This window comes from Lagopus muta, chromosome Z, assembly GCF_023343835.1.
Source record: "Lagopus muta isolate bLagMut1 chromosome Z, bLagMut1 primary, whole genome shotgun sequence".
Classification (NCBI taxonomy): Eukaryota; Metazoa; Chordata; class Aves; order Galliformes; family Phasianidae; genus Lagopus; species Lagopus muta.
In genome coordinates this window covers 35,877,048-35,893,684 of record NC_064472.1, presented here as the reverse complement: position 1 = coordinate 35,893,684, position 16,637 = coordinate 35,877,048, and the positions used below count along the sequence as shown (strand labels likewise).

Genomic DNA, 16,637 nt, shown 5'->3' with positions numbered 1-16,637 from the left:
GAACATTTAAGCATTGGGAGAAGCATTTGGCAGAAGCCATCTGGTTGGTCAATACTAGAGGATCAATCAATCGCGATGGTCCTGCTAGCTCCCTACATTCTGTCAAGGGAGATAAGGTGGCTGTAGTACATGTAAAGAACATGTTGGGAAAAGCAGTTTAAGTCTTTCCAGCTTCTGGGAAGGACAAACCTCTTTGTGGAACTGTTTTTGCCCAGGGACCTTGGTCCATTTAGTGAGTGATGCAGAAAAATGGGGATATTCAGTGTGTACTACAAGGGAATTTGATGTTGGGGGAGTGCAGTCAATAATTCCATGTATATAGGTTTGTGTGTGCACATGTTTAACGTTTGGTAAGAATAAGGGGTAGAATGTCATGGTTTTGTGATTTTTGGTTTTCAGTATTCCACATCATAGCATCATGTAGGGCACTGGGAGTTTAACTGTTAATGCTCAAGTTATGGTACCTGCCCAGAAGAGAAGAAGAACTACATTCCCCTCGGGACTTTGTGGTCACAGAGAGGAGATAGAACTCCTGGCAAGGTCACCTGATGCTCTCTTCGTCCACACTTCATTGGCTCTCCTCCCGTCTCCCTGCTGCTCAGCTGGACTGTGCAGCTCACCTCAGTGTTATGGTGAGGCCTATCCACCTTTTGCACATTCTCATTATATTTGATTTATTATCTTCAGTTCTGATCATATTGTATTATGGTGTGTTATCTTGCAATCCAATACTGTATTTAGTAAATTAGTTTGTTTCTCCTCAGATCTTTGCTGCTGTTTTTAATTATTTTGGGGTTCCTTGTTCCTTTTTTTCCGGAGGCGCAGATTTTGTGAAATCCCTTCGCCCCGCTGGTGACGGAACTGGGCCAAACCAGCCCGTAAACCATTGACACAGCTGCATATGAGAAGGTCAGCATTTTATCAACAAAGGAGAACGTGTGTAGCTATCTGACTTTCTCACTGGTGAAATATTAGAAAATATGATGAGTGCAAGGAACATAATACATACCAGGTTGAAAGTGAAATTCTTTTGAAGAAAGCAGGCAGCTCCCTTCCCAAGCATACAATTTCAGGTTGCAAGGGGCATTTCCACTTTAGTTCTGGTTTGTAATATCCAGAGCAGTGGTGGCCAGATATCACCCATATATCAACTTTTTTCCCTCTCTACTGGAACAGATCAGGTTTAATTACAAACATTTCCCTTTCAGATGTGATTAATGAACTTCAGGATTAGCACCTATGAGACATACAGGAGCCATTCACATCTTATACCTTTTGTTGCACCAGTCAGCACCCTCAGTCGTTAAGTTGATATGCAGTCTGTATTGTGAAATGTAATAGTATAGCTGCAGGCGTTCCAAGGCAGGTATTAAGGCAGCCTGAATATATTTCATAGAATGATAGAAGGGCTTAGGTTATGTTTGTATAATAACTCACAAGAAATGTTAAATGCATGAAATAAATTACAATCCCTGGGAGGACAGGTTATTGGTGGTGAATTAAATCTTGAATTTTAGAGTCCAAATAGAGGCATACATTTCAAAAACATAGATCATTATTACTGAGCAGGCTTGTTGTATCTAGTAACACGCCGCTGAGAATATTTACTATACAGAACCAATAGATCAGATAGCACTGGGTGAATTTCAATGCCATTCTGAAATGACTGCATACAAAAATATTTATGCCCATTATCTTATTTTATCTCATTACCTCTCCTTCAATGTTTTGTTTTGAGGACAATTTTTCTAAACAGAAGATGATTTATGTACTGGCTAGCTTTCTGTCAGTCTGTGATTTGTATTCATATTTCTCTGATTCTGAAGAAGTATTGTCTCTTCCTGGTTACATATGGTGGGTAATACAAATCATGATGCTCACTGGAGGTAAGCTGTTAGCAAAAATGCAAAATAAATGGGGAAAAGCCTTCTGCTCTTCCTTCTTTCAGTTAAAATGAATGCATCTTGAAGTGTACCAAGTTTAAAAAAGAAGTGTCTACTTAATCTTTTTTTTTAATTTAAAATTAAATTTCAGCTATAAAGTTTCCCAACTTTCTTTTTCCTAGTGTTTTATTTTTATGACTTTTATACTCAATTACACCAGAAAGATGAAGTTACTAAGTAGTGCACATGTAGGATTTAGGGTTTTTTTGCATCCTGAAAACGACGTGAGTTGAAAGAGCAATGTCAAAGTGTTAGCCTTAGGTAAGTTAAATGAACCAAAATAACAAACTTCCTGATAATCTTTGTAGTTGTGGAATAAGCAATCCCTTCTGCATAGGAAGACATTTGACTATAAAGCATCCATATCTTTGCAGTATTTCACTCTTTACCTTCTTATGTTGGCAAGATTGTAAATCTCTGAGGGTTTATATTCCGGTCAGAAAGTGTTTCAAGGATAGGACCTAAGTTTTAGCCAGACTCAAACAGCTTTTTGCTCTCACCAAAGCTGCTGTGCTGAAGGCTACATTCTTTTCTGAATGTATAGGTAGTTCTCATCATACACATTAATATGTTTACCAAGCATTTATTTGTTTGTTTCTTCTCTTGACTCTTTTGTTCTTCATTCCTTAGAATTTGAGTATGGTTCTGGTTCACATTCACTAGGAAGGTTAGTCCAAAGTTTGCATGAAACCATCCCTGTGACAAAGGCCAACACAAAGCTGGTATGTTTTTTAGATCTCCCCAGAGTGTTATCCTGAATCCACAGAAAGGTCTAATCATTGTATTTGCTCAGCTCAGAGTGAGGTTCACAATCTGTGATGCCTTATGTTTTGTAAGCAAGGTAAATGCATGCCAGGAAACAGTGTAGTGAAAAACATCAGGGGAACTGGTTCTACAGTCTACGTGAGGCCAGCAGGACTTCTGCCCAGTGTCTATCGTTGCACAGTCATTACTTCAGATTGCCTAAGGGCTTGTTTGTGTGGGGTGTTCTTGGGTTGGCTGGTTGGTTGGTTTCAAGGCACTGTGTTTTTGTTTGGTTTTGATAGAACCAACTGTAGTGTTCTTTTCCCAGGGCTTAAGTTATGGCTACCTTTTCATCCCCGTAGAGCCCCTGGCCTAATCAGATGTGGAGAAAATTGTTTTGTCAGATACACACTTTTATTATATCCTCAGCCTGAAGATTCAGTTGAGAAATCACTGAATAAGTTTTTGCTCTCTGAGTTTGAGATGCCTTGAATATTGACGTGTATGTTCCTGGCAGCAGTTGTTTTTGTTTGTTTTGTTTTATTTCCTTTGGTCCTCTTGCTTTATGCAGCTTCCTCCACAGAATTTTGTGGAGATAAAACTTAACTATAAAATGTTGGTATCAGTCCAACACATACATTTGATTTGCTTAGTGAATGTACTTCCACAGCAGTAAAAGAAGGTCTGGGGGAAGGGAGTGGGACCAAGAAGCAAGAAAGGAACAATAGGTTGGTTAGAAAAAAAAAAAAAAAAAAAAAAAAAACTTGAAGGAAAATTAAGGTCACCAGAAGAGAGCTTTCCAGATTTAGTATCGTCTAGCCTTACGTGTGCAAAGAATGGCAAGCTTAGGCTGAGAACTGTGTCTTGTCTTGTGCATGTTACATACTCTATTAGGTATTCCTATTCAGTTGTTTATCTTAACATTAAATTACAGCATTTGAGAAAAAAAAAAAAAAAAGTTCTGTTTTCTTGAAAGAGCTTGTGTGCTGTGAAGCTTATTTTTTTTATTATTCCTCTATATGAAGCTTTTCAAGAATGGATGTTTCTTGTTGGATCTCTCCGGAAAATGAGTTTCTAAGTGAACTTTCAGTTTTCCCCTGCTGCACTCATAAACTGCATTTAAAAGCATTTCAGAAAGCCAGGTGGCACTGATAAGGTTTGAGCCTCTGTAATGCCCAAAGTGCTCCAAGGTGTATATTGCTGAGTTGAACCACATGATCTTAGAGGTCTGTTCCAACCTTAGTGACTCTATGATCACAGGAAAGAAAATGTGATCATGAAACAGCAGAGTTCTCTAGCTGATGCTGATGCCTACACTGAGTTACCAAAAGAAGTAAGTTGACTGTTTCTTTGCAGCTGCAAAATAAAACAAGGTGTAAGTTAACTTCATTTCTTACCTGATTCAGAGTAGGAACTTAAAAACAGTCTTAAGGAAAGATACCTCTTAAAAACTTACTTGTTTCATTTCTGATGGACAAATACTTTTTGTTTTTACATTTGGCTGTCATTCATGGGATGCTTTAATTCCTGTTTTTGTAAAAAAAAAAAAAAAAAAGGTCATGGTGATCTCTTATGCACAGAACCCAACAGATAACTCTTCCTGTAACACTGATTAGCCATTGTATTTGTTCTCTCCCAAAAGGAAAAGGGTTCAGTCAGCCATTTGGTGACACACTGTATAGACAGAAAACTGAACACTTACTGGAAACAAAACCCCTCCACTTTTACATGATTGCTGATTCAGTACAAGGTAAGCAGAATTCTATAGTATTACTTAAAAACTACGTCTCTCTTTACACTGTTTTAGATATCTGTTCTAATAAAAGAGTATAATTTTGGGTACCATAATCTGAATGCATATTAGAATTAAGAGCCCAAAGCTGTGCACAGAGATTTGCAACAGCAAATCATCTTGCACTGCATCATGCAAAGCCATGCTCTGAATATCATTTTGGTGCCAGGGAAGCGCACCTTCCCTCAGCACCTTAAGGTTGCAATATACCTGTAACATTTTCAAAGATAAAAAGTATATTCTTACTTTATATATTTCTTCTTTCATAAGATGGGTTATATTCAAATGCAGGTTTTCAGAACTTGTTATGTTTGGTTTAGGGAACAATCTGGAAGCATTACAGTTATTTCTTTTTCTCTTTATCTTTCTTTTTCTTCCACTTTTTCTTTCTCTCTCTTTTTCTCTTTCTCTTTCTTTTTCTTTTTTTCAGAAGTATTTACTAATGCTTTTTAGTTATCTGATGTATCAGAACATTTCTACTTGTGAAAATATTTGTACTGTGCCATTACTCAGATATGTAATCATTAAGAGTAGAAGTACATCACTTAAAATACAGTTCTTAGCAGTGGAAGCCAGACTCCCTCTTTCTCCCAGAATGAAACAGCTATTTCTTTTTTTATGTATCTAAATTGTTTGTATATTTCTGCCAATGAAACTGAGCACCTCTGGTTTAAGCTCTGCTCTTCCTCTTATAAATTTCACAAACAAAACTCATTCTCTATTTAGTAAAAATTAAGACCAAAAATTGCAGGACATAAGTTTATGGCATAGAAATATTATATGCATAATTCTGCGTACAAATCGCAATAAAGTGATAATGTTAAACACATGAGATAGAACACAGTCATAGATGTGTCAAGCAGTTTCACTGACGTCTGATAGTGCATAGGAAATTGTGCATTTAACAATTTTTAGTCTTCCTTATGTATTATGAAATGTCTCTTAAGAACTCATAATCCATAATTTGTAAGAATTGTAAGTTATGCAAAAATCTGCAGAATTCAAGTAGTTTGCTTCTGTTTCTTGGCCAAACCAGCAGGTTGGAGCAAAAGGTCCTTCGGGTTATTTACCTAGTAAGCAGCTCATTTAACAATCAGTTTTCATTAATATTTCTGTTAAATGCAAACTAAATTTACTATTGTAAATTTGTAAGCTGAGTTTACTATTGTCATTTCCTATTAATTTTGGCATATGTATCAACTCAATTCAAACTACAATAAATCCTGAAGTGACCTGAAGGTGGCCATCTTCAAAAGAAAGCCTTGTCAAGGAAAATGTTTTTAATACAGAAGGCAGTCAGACTAAGTGTTTTGAGTCACACTGATCAAAAATATAAACATATTTTTTGGGGAAAAATGTTATCTTTATTTCTTAATTTGAGACTGCACAGTGTGTATAGATTTGCTTGGGAAGGAATTGCAACTTCCACTGACATTGTATTAAAAATAAGTGCAACATGAATTTGATGCATCTTGTCTTTCAACAAACTGTACATTAGGAGAAATTTAGAAGCCACATCTTCCATGCCATTATAAATGTAACTTAGCCTGTTCTCATTTGCTATTCACATGCGTCTTCACTATTTCTTTGAAAATCCCCATCTGTTAATCCTCCTTTCAACCTCTAGTGCAGTCTATGGCCACTCCATTAGTAAGAACTTTGAAATGAATTTACTGGTTGTCCATTAGTGCTTGAGTCACAGACATCAATTTTTCTTGTTGATTTAAATCAGTTTGTATTCTCTGTCTGACCTAGAATCTTACAATTCTGATGTATTTCTCCACTGTAAAATCATTGATAACAGCTGAAGTGAAGCAGGAATACAAGAGGCAGGATTTAGATTAGATGCCGGTGAAAAAATTTTCACTGAAAGGGTGATGAGGCCATGGCAGAGGCTGCCCAGAGAAGCTGTGGCTGCCCCATCCATGGAGGTGCTGAAAGCCAGATTTGGTGGGCCCTCAGCAGCCTGAGCTGGTGCCTGATTTGGTGGGTGGCAGCCTTGCCTGTGATGGGGGTTTGGACTAATATTTGAGGTCCCTTCCACCCCAAGCCATTCAATGATTCTGATAGAACTCGGTGATGGATCTATTGAGGAAGCTTGGAGGAGGTTGGTGAAATCCTCGGATCCTCCTTGAGGCCATCTCCTGTCAGCATCACTGCTGTGGGGGAGAGTCACTGCCATTGAAAATGGCAGGAGAAAATAAGAATTTGTGTAAGATAGGTAAAGACTAAACCCAGACTTCTAAGTGAAAGTATGCCACATAGTACTGGTGTTTGTTGTCTGTTTTTAATGTTATTAATATCAGTAATAACAAAGCTTCTAATGAGTTTCCTCGTGGTTTTTCATGGACCTGCAAAAAAAATGCAAATTGTGTGTTACCAAATCACAGAATTCTAGGGGCTGGAAGGTACCTCTAAGGATCAAGTCCCACCCCTGCTAAAGCAGGTTCCACATAGCAGATGTCATCCAGATGAATCTTAAATAACTCCAGAGAAGAAAACTCTACAACATCTCTGGGCAGCCTGTTACAATGCTCTGTCACTCTGACAGTAAAGATGTTCCTTACTGTGTTTCTGTTTGCGGCAGTTGCCCCTTGTTCTGCCACTAGGCACTGCTGGAAAGAGCCTGGCGCCATCTATTTGACTCCTGCACTTTAGATATTTAGAAGCATTGATCTCTTCTCAGATTTCTCCAGGCTGAACAATCCCAGGCGTCTCAGCCCTTCCTCATAAAGGAAAGGGTCCTCCAGACTCTCAACATCTTTGTGGCCCTCTGCTGGACTCTCCGTAGAATTGCTGTCTTTTTTGAACTGAGAAGCCCAGAATTGGACACAGTACCCCAGATGTGTTCTCATCAGGGAAGAGCAGAGGGGGAGGATCACCCCCTCTGCTCTTGTTTTGACATGCAGGAACAAAAAGGCACAGTGCTTCAGTGGGCAGGGGAAGATTGAAAGTCAGAGGGGAATGTAAAACATTATGACGTGAGAAACCACAATTAAGCTGTTCCTTGCTAAAAGCCAGTAACAAATTATCCAAGTATTCCTCCAGCACGCAGCTTAAACTCTCGTCTTTGTTTTTTTTTTTTTTTTTTTTTTTTAATTGTCATTGTATTTTGTTAACTATTAGCTTGGCAGCTTTTGCGTTATTTCAGGAATTTCACTTCTTGTTGCCACTTGGCATGTTAAACTCCCAGAGACATAATTTAAAATGCATGTGTTTAGTATGGTAATTGAAAACACGGCTACTACATGGAAAAGGTATTGCCACAGAGTACCTGGGATGTATGCCAGGAAGGCTTAAACAAGGAAAGAGGGATGTGCATTCCCTTTCCTGTCTGCAGTACACCAACAGCAACATTTCTCAGTCACAGCGATCCAGGTGGGAAGGCAGAGATAGGACATGACTTCAAGCAGTAACTGGATACGTTCCCCCAGTCTACTGGAATTTCTTTTTGCTTAGAAAGACAAAAGGTGATTTTTTTTTTTTCTTTCTCTCTTTGAGATCATTAGACTGTAGTCACTCTATTGATGGTGTCTTCCAAGTCTGTCTTTTGCTATTGTTAAACTTTGGGTTAAACATTTGACACAAGGATTTGTCTGTTTACACCCAAAGCAGATGAGGAATGAGGTCACACTAGATACAGGTGTAGTACTTCACTGTGTCGCTTGGCTTTGATGCAGAGATTCACAGTGCTCAGGTAATCTCAAAGCTCACTCTTTCATATCATTCAGGCATAGGTATTGTTACAGCCATTGCTAGCACCACTTTTACAAATGGTAGTTGTTGGGTGGCAACACCATCCTGCAAAATCTGCTGTAAAAACAGAGGGTCTCTTATATTTGCCTAAGATTAATTGGATATGTGTGTAATGCATCGTACAATACACTGAGCTACTAACTACCATATGCGCATACAAGTGTTTCTACCTTGCATCCCCTCATAGGATGTAACAAGAAGCACCTACCCAGACACAACTGAAAGGAGATCCCTGCACACTCAGGGCTGTGAATTTTGGTGACTAGTGGGTGTGTCATAATTTTCTACACAAGCATACAGCACATAAATGGCTCCTTCTGATTTTGGACTCATAACATAGATAAGTACCACTCAGTGAAAAACAAAAGCATTCTCTTTTTAAATACGCCAATGGAGAAGAAACTAATATGTTTTCTGGGAAAGAAAACATATCCATCTGGCAATGTCATCTTTATATACTTGTGTGTGTGTGTGTAACTACTGCATTAAGTGAAAACAATTTCTTAAAGGAGACAAAAGGCTTAAGACTGAATACATTCTGGAATTTCCACAAATCAAATTGCATAAATGTTGTTTTTTTTTGATTGGCATTCCCATGGAATAATTCAGCATTATTTTATACCAGATTATATGAAGAAGGGTAACTGAATGAGTGTTAATTACTGAGCACATGCACTGACAAGCACAGCTCTGCGTGTGTGTGTGTAAAATGGATTCCTAGGGCAGTGCTGCTTTCTTTGCTTTAAGGGAGGGATTTGTTTTGCACCTGAGATGTTTGAATTTCACATGAAGCAAAGATAACCACCTTCAGTTTCACTTGTTCTCCAAACCTAACGTCACTGGCAAACGTGCACGTTCAGTTTGCTTGTGCCTTTGTTGGTAGTGAGTGACGACACACGTGTTGAAAGAATCGTGCTGCGGGGCATTTAAAAAAATGACAGCAGGAGACAAAGGCGCGATCAAAACGAGATGAAAACGACTTATTTCATCCACCCACGGGCTTCCTTCGCTGCGGCTCCGTGCAAAGGACGAGTCGGGAGCCGTGCCGGCCCGTGCCGTGCCTGCGTGCTGCAGGTCTCGGGCCGCGTCCCAGGTCCGAAGCGGTCGGAGCTGCCGCGGTGCGCGCCTCGGTCGCTAGATGTCTCCGCACGCTGCAAGCAGCGCGGACAGGATGTGCATGCTGTAAACAAAGAGGAAATCGCTAGAGCTGAAGTTAAGCGGCGCAGGGTTTGTAGGAGTGCAAATGACTTATCACTCGATTTCCAGCTGCCTGGAATTTTCCCAAGGAAATAATTAAGTTGGAAAATGTTGGCTGTATTTCCCAAATCCTTTCATTCAACGCATTTATAATCGGGGCTTTTTTTTTTTTTTTTTTTTTTTTTTTTTTTTTCCGCTTTCTGATCTGTAGTGAGTTTGGCCCAACCTCAGTGCGCTGGAAGCGGTGGGAGGTCCCAAACTTAAGAGAGATCCGTTGTCAGATCCACATCAAAGCCAACAACCTGGGCGGCTGCGCTCCCAGAGCTCCGCGTCTCCGGCAGAGCTAAGCGCTGCGACTCCACTCGCCGCCTGCCTGCTGCCTCAACCATTCTGATGCTCTTTGGTGTTGAACAGCTGCCGGCACTGGTTCCTTGAAATCGGAACTTTTTTTTTTTTTTTTTTTTTTTGACTATAGTCCAAATCAGATTTTGGAAGAAAGAAAGAAATTCCCAGAAACCAGAATCAGATTTTCCAGCCAGCTCTTTTCCCGGACCAGAGGCTGCCCGGGCTCCGATTCCTGTAAGTAACTTTGTTCTCTTTAAGAGCCGATACCGACTGCCACCTATCTTCCGGGCCGGGGGAGGGCCAGCAACCCGCGGACCCCTGCCACCCCGCAGCAGCATCTCCAAGCTCGCTCCGCTTCTCCCTGTGCCTCAGCGCACGGCGCGGTGCTGCCGCAACCGGGGCTCACAGGGCGGCTCCGCGCTCAGCCCCGCGCCGGGCGGTTCGGAGGGGGCCGGGTCGGCGGCGCGGCGCGGGTGGGGCGAGGGGCGGGCAGGCTCCGCCGCTCCTCCCCCAGCGCGGGGGCGGGGGAGGGGGGAGGTCCGGCAGCGGCGCGGCGCAGCCGCCTCTTTTGGGGCCGGGGATCGCTGCCCCGGCGAGGTGGCGGGGCGGGGGGAGGGTGGCTACGGCCGCCGCCAATTGCGTAAGGCCGGGAGCCGGGGCGGGAGCCGTGAGGGGAGGCGAGCAGCCGGAGCCGCCCGCCCGCGGTGTCCGGGGCGGGGAGCGCCATGCCGCCGCCCTGAGCGCGCCGCCGCGCCGGGCCCAGGTGAGCGAGTGCGTGCGCGGCGCCGGGGCCGAGGCGAAGGGAGCCGCCGCCGGTCGGGACGGGGTCGGCGGGCGCGGGGAGCCGCGGGGAGAAGAGCAGGGCCGGCTGCCGCCCGCCCGCTCCGGCCTCTTTTGTTCCCGGGAGCGGCGGCGCGGAGAGGGGGGAAGGGGAGGGAGCGGCCAGGGCCCGTGCTGGAGGCTGGCGTTAAGCGCACGCTCGGTGCCTCCGGGACGGCAGGTGTGGGCGAAGTGCCTCGCGGTCCGGCGGCAGGTGCTGCCCTTCGAGCGCTCCTCAGCGGGTTCACCCCGGGCGGCGGGGCGTCCCGCAGAGCGACGATAACAGTGCCGACTGATCGGCGTCCCCGGACGTCTGGGTTGCTATGGGCTGCCTTTCCTGCTTGTGATAACCCAGACGTGTTTTCCTTGCCCGGAGGCTCGCAAAAAGCAGTGGGAGCTGCTTTTCTCAATCCTTCTGCATGGCGTGCGGAGCCAGACGTACTCCATTCATGCTCGGGGCGCGTGCTGAAGGTGCTGCCCTTGTTTGTTTCTTAAAGGTGGACTGGGGGCACGGATTCTTTAAAACCAGAGGGATTACACATGCCCCTGTAGTTGCAAAGATGAAACTGTACCCGAGGCTTTACAAAGATAACGTGAGGAGGAAGATAAGGCAGTTCTAGGATAGTGTCAGTCAGGCTTTGATGCAGCACAGGAGATCTGTAAGAGCACGTCTGTGTGACTGGTGCGGAATGGCCCATGGGCAGCGGTGGGGTGGAGGAGCGGTGAGGACCATCTTTGTTCTTGCAGAGCGTGCAGATCGCAGAGGTGCTTTGTCTGCAGGGATCCTGCGCACCGCCTCTGGCAGTGTGAAATCTGCCGGGTTGGGTGCGCCTGGCTCAGCGTTGCCGGCTCTTGTGGCTCTGTTCCAGCACCCAGCAGAGCGCGTGTCCTGGGCCTGATCTGGGTAAAGCATCATGAAGGGTACGTTTTATATAAACCGCAGGCAATAGCCCCGGTTATGAATGGAATCCAAGAAAGAAAAAAAAAAAACTTAGAAGGGAGAAGGAAGAAACAAAAGAAACAAACAAACAAAAAAAAAACACAGAAGAAGGAAGACTGGCAATCTTAATCCATCAAGGATCTGCAACAAAGCACCTTTTTAATGTTACCTGTATTGATACTGTTAGGAATGTGGGTATTTTTTTGGTGTTAGACTGTAGGTTTGTTTTAATCACTTTAAGTCCATGATGTTTTGTGGGGTTGATGGTGGTTGGAGTTGGTGGGGGGCTAAGCACTGACCACAGCATGGGGAAAACAGCAGTGCTGCTTCTGGCTGGGCCTGTGAGATTCTCTGAAGGCTGTGACTGTCCTGTGACAGGAACAGGTACCGTTCAGTGTCACATATCACACTTCTTCCGAACTGACGAAGCAGGTCATGGGGCAGGGGAACAAAAAAGTTGTTTTCCCTGTAAGGCATGGTTATAAAAATAGATACAGCACAAAGAGATCTGCTCATCCTGGGAGTCAACAAACCATAGGGCTTATGTGCTCTGTAGCATGGAGTTGTGAAAATTCCACGTGAGTTGTACGTGAATGGCTTGTACATGGAAAGGGATTGGGTGTTCCTGCTTTGGTGGCTGATGGTAGGGAGCACTGGGGCAAATGCTTTTCAGTCCAAGTTGAATGCCCAATAGTAGCATTCTGATAATTAAAGAGGTGTATAGATGCTGTAGACAATTGAGACTAGAAGCATTCTTCAGTTGCAGAAGAATACAGAAAAGTAACTTACTGATGTGATTTTAACGCTAAGTATAGCTGTTACCCTGCTTTGCAGTACACTATAGGAAGGTACTCAACAACCATTCTTCACATTGCTGTTGTGCATTTTGCAGTCAGTTCAGCCTTTTGTTGTAGGAGCTTCACTCAAAAAATGGGCTCTGCTCTGCAGCTTGTTTTTCCTCTCAGTGAGGGAAGGAGAATGAGTGCTGGGACTGAAGGGTGATGCCCATCCCACCTGTAACTGTGAGGAAGTGATACTGCAGAGCACTGTCTCTGAGCTGCAGCACTGCTTTATTCTCCCCCAGCCACATGAAGCTGGGGCTGGGCAGAGTGCACCCTCCATCGCTCCGGGCCAGGGGAGCTCAGCAGCATTCATCCCCAAGGGGCTGCTCCCATCACCTTGCCTGCTTCTGTTCAGGATTGAAAAGCTGCTGACAGCAGTTAGTGGGAGGGTTACTATCTGGTGGGTCTCTGTGTGTTCAAAAACTACGCTGGGAGCACAGTCTGAAGTGTATCAACAGAGTTTGTTCTTTGCATTAGCAAGGCAATTTTTTAAAGTCACCCAAAATATACATCAAAACAAGATTGAAATCTGTAACTTACAAAGTACTGTTCTAATTAGGAATCAAGTCACAATTAGACTTGATCCATTTCAAGCTTCTTTTTAATCAAAAGGATATCACTGCTGATGTATTGAAAACACTTTTGGCAAGATAAATGGGAATGAGCTGTTTGTAGATGTAGGTTCAGAAATCCACGAAAGTGTTTTCTTGGAGAAAGGAAATGGAGGGGGGGGGAAGGGGGGTGGCAAACCTTGATGAAAGATATGAGTGAGAAAAGTGATATACTTGCCAGTAGGGAAAGGAAATGCTCAAGACGTTAGAGAATGTGTGTTTTATGACTTGTATCTTCTATTGCTGTCAAGTAAGTTGACAAAAGGGAGTGTACTGATAGCTCTGCAATCTTTTTTGGCACTGGGCTAAAAAAATGTAGTGCAGTCACGCAGAAAGTCTGGCTTCACCTGGCAGGATGTTGCAAAATTTGGCTGTTGGATGCGAAGTTCTTGGAGTTCCCTGGAAAGGAATTTACCACAGTAATCCAAAATATGAATGTAGCCACCAGCTCAGCAGAACACATTCTTGGTAGTGGATTAAAGTCTTTGTTTTGTTTTTTGAGAACTTGCTTCTCCTTTGATGCATGGAAAAGGCTGGGAAAATGATGGAGAAAGTTTTTCTTTTCTTAAATTCTCTTGCAAGAGTTTTATGTAAAGTAATTTAAATTACTGTGCACGGTTCGCCGGGCTCTCAGCTTGAGTATTTTTGTGACTCCTAAAAGGTGCATACCTTTTATCTATATTGAAAGCTGGCATCCAGACATGCAGTCAGGTTACTTCACATTATCCTGGCTGCACAAACTCTTTTCAGCATGCAGTTGGAGCATGACTGCTGCTTCCAAAGCCGCATGTGTATTTGGTGTTTGCGCTGCCCTTCTGCTGAAAGCCTCCATTCCTGCAGCAAAATGGAATGCTTCCCATGCTTCACCCTCTGCATGACAATCTGGCACGTTAATTTAAACTATCAGGTAGAGGCATATATTTTGTGCTCACGATGTCAGCAGTTATAGTGGCTGATCTGAAGGTTTTTGCTTTTCTAGGGAGAGGTCTCTGATGAGAACAAAGTGGTTAAATAAGGCTTTAAAACATTGTAGAAGAACAGTGCTGTCATGGCAGACTAATGTCCATCCAGACAATTACCTGATGTCTGACAGCAGTGAGTAATAGATGCCACAGCTTGCTATTGGAGAACTTGCTAAGCTCTTTGTGCAGCAGTCTTTGACTGGCTTCACATTTGTGACCCCACTGCTTTTTGAACCCTTGTAAATTCTTAAAATCCTAAACTTACAGTTTAGAGTCGGGTTCAGACACCAAACTGCCCCCACCCCCTTTCTTTTTTCCCGCTAGAAGAGAGTCATTTGTATTCTCTGTGCTACTACTGACTGTGTGGACCTCTGTCATATATCCTCTTAGTCATCGTTTTACAGGATGAAGAATCCTTTGGGGGATCAAATAGCCTAGAGGTGCTGATGTCAGAGCTGTTTGCTCAGTGGATGTGATTTGGAGCCCTTAGCTTAATCATCTTTTAATGCAAACTCCTTGGCTTGTGGAAATGCGAGGCTGTTCTGAAAGAATGTGATGTGCAGCTACAGTGCTTCAGCTGTGGGGTGGCAACTTCTCAGCCAGCATTGTTTCCTCCGTAGCTGATGGATGGCTAAAGAAGATAATTCTTCAAGTAAGCAGAACAGGGGATGGCATATAACATACTGAAATGTGAGTTTGGAAAAAAGAAATAAATGCAGAACGCTTTAGTGAAGACAGAAGGCAACATGAGGAGAAAGAAAGAAAAGCGTGTACAGCTATGAAAGAGAGCAGGCTACGCTCCTGAGTAGTGCTACAGATGGGATTTAAATATGAAAGGCCACTGATTATTAAGTGCTTCTAGCAATTCATTCAGGAGTTTCCTGGAGCATGTATGTTTATGTCTACTGACTGAAGCTGAATATGGGGACCAGACCTTTCTCGCTCCATTTTATATTTTGTACTGTCCTACCTGTTCAAGCGTGTTTATTGGTTCTTCAGGATTTTTCGATCGGAGTGCTTGACAAGAAGGAATTGGATATCTAAGCTTGCCTTCTTCCTCTGGAATGCCAAAAATAAATTTTGTCAGCCATTTAGTGATTAGCTCCTGAGCTGGAATTCTCTCCTCTGAAGTCTATCAGAGATTTATTTTTTCTGGTGTCCTAAGACGCAGTAGTTTTCAGTGATGTTTATTCTTCCAGAAACTGTGAATATCTGTAAATACACCTCATCATTAACCCAAAAGGTACTTCAGGATACTTTTGCTTTACTTTGTTTTTGCTTTTCTTCTGCTACCATCCTCTTCAAGTTCCCTAAGGTGAATGCTGCAGATCAGTTACTTTCACACTGTTCTGTTCACGCTGTTCTGCGTGTTCAAGCGTTGACTTGAACACAAGTATTTATTTGCTTAGAAGTAGGCTTGTGCTGGGATGTGTTGCTGAGCTGAGGGAGACAAAAGCGTTCTGTGAACGAAGCCTCACAACGTTCCTGTGAAGCCAAGGACCTTTTTTTTTGTCCCTCATGTTACAGACTCAGGGCCCAAATGAGTGTGACACTCACAGCAAGCTAATGACAGATGTGTGATTAAAATGCAAGTCTCCACTTTTGATATCCTATGCTAATTATTAAAGCTTTCCTTTCTGGAAATAAGGAACATGGCAGGAATTATTCCCTTTGTGTTGTCTCTCATAGCAGGCGTGCAATATTTCCACTGCATTGTGCAGGATCCACTGTAATTGAGGCACTGGTAGATTCAGAAGGATACAAAATAAAAAAAAAAAAAAAAATTAAAAAAAAGGTTTCTGAAAGATTTCTTCCAGCCAAACATTCTATTGTTTAAACAATAAATGGAAAACAGGATAGAATTCTCCAATTTGCAAATGATTTATAAAGATTAACCATGTCAAACAGAAACAAATGGAACAAAATTGAAGTCACTGTAAGCATTAGGCATTGTTTCACATACATGGGCTGCAGGAACTACAATGGCTCCTGGGTTTTTTTCTTTGACTCAGTGAGATGTAACATCTAACGATGTTATGAATGTCTTAGAGCAAATTAAAAATAGATGTGTCTTGGCATCAGTTAGGAACAGGTGAGTGTTTGAGGGACGGTGTTTGGTGTGTAGGCACTGAAGAAGACAAACGTGTCCCTGCAGTCTCAAAACTATGTAAATCCCTAAACTTTGTACATGGACTTTCTGAAAAGTTGTGCATTTCATCTGCTGTGTCATATGCTTTCCTGCCAACTATGTACACGAAGCCAAGTGACTGCTACAGAGCTCATCATCAGTGTTCATCAGAACTGTTAATGACCTTTTCCTGTACTTCACCTCTGAAAACTTTTGTTCGCAAATGTACGTACTGCCAAAAGCATTTTGCACATTCTGTGTGCCAAAAAAAAAACAAAAAAACCCAAAAAAACACAAAATTAGTATTTGCTGCATAGGAAATTAAGAAAATCCGAATCAGTGTTATTTATTGTGGAGAAAATTTTGTAATTATTACCTTATTTATATTTCAGTTTCTCATTAACTGTTGCTGTTTGTCCTCTAATTATCTTCTGAAATTGCTGGGCACAGAAGTAGACTCAGTGGTGGTAGTATTCAGCAAGCAGTACGTGACAGAAGTCATCTAAAGCTTTTACAGTTCAAATCAAATGTGATTTTTCAAGCTCTTGCAGAAATTGT

At 42.6% G+C, this 16,637-nt stretch overlaps 1 protein-coding gene across 5 annotated transcripts in view; it reads left to right on the top strand.

Annotated features, from left to right (window-relative positions):
* The first annotated feature begins 4,329 nt into the window (after window positions 1–4,329).
* The window catches only part of CEMIP2 (cell migration inducing hyaluronidase 2), a 52,666-nt gene continuing 40,358 nt past the window's right edge, over window positions 4,330–16,637 (top strand). The window contains exon 1 of one of the 5 annotated variants that reach the window (XM_048932509.1): window positions 4,330–4,437. The gene's annotated coding sequence lies outside the window, so the exon portion shown is untranslated. Of the gene's footprint in view, window positions 4,438–9,720; window positions 10,012–10,442; window positions 10,541–16,637 lie in introns of those variants that run through there. The other 4 variants (XM_048932506.1, XM_048932512.1, XM_048932507.1 and 1 more) reach the window with 4 other exon arrangements.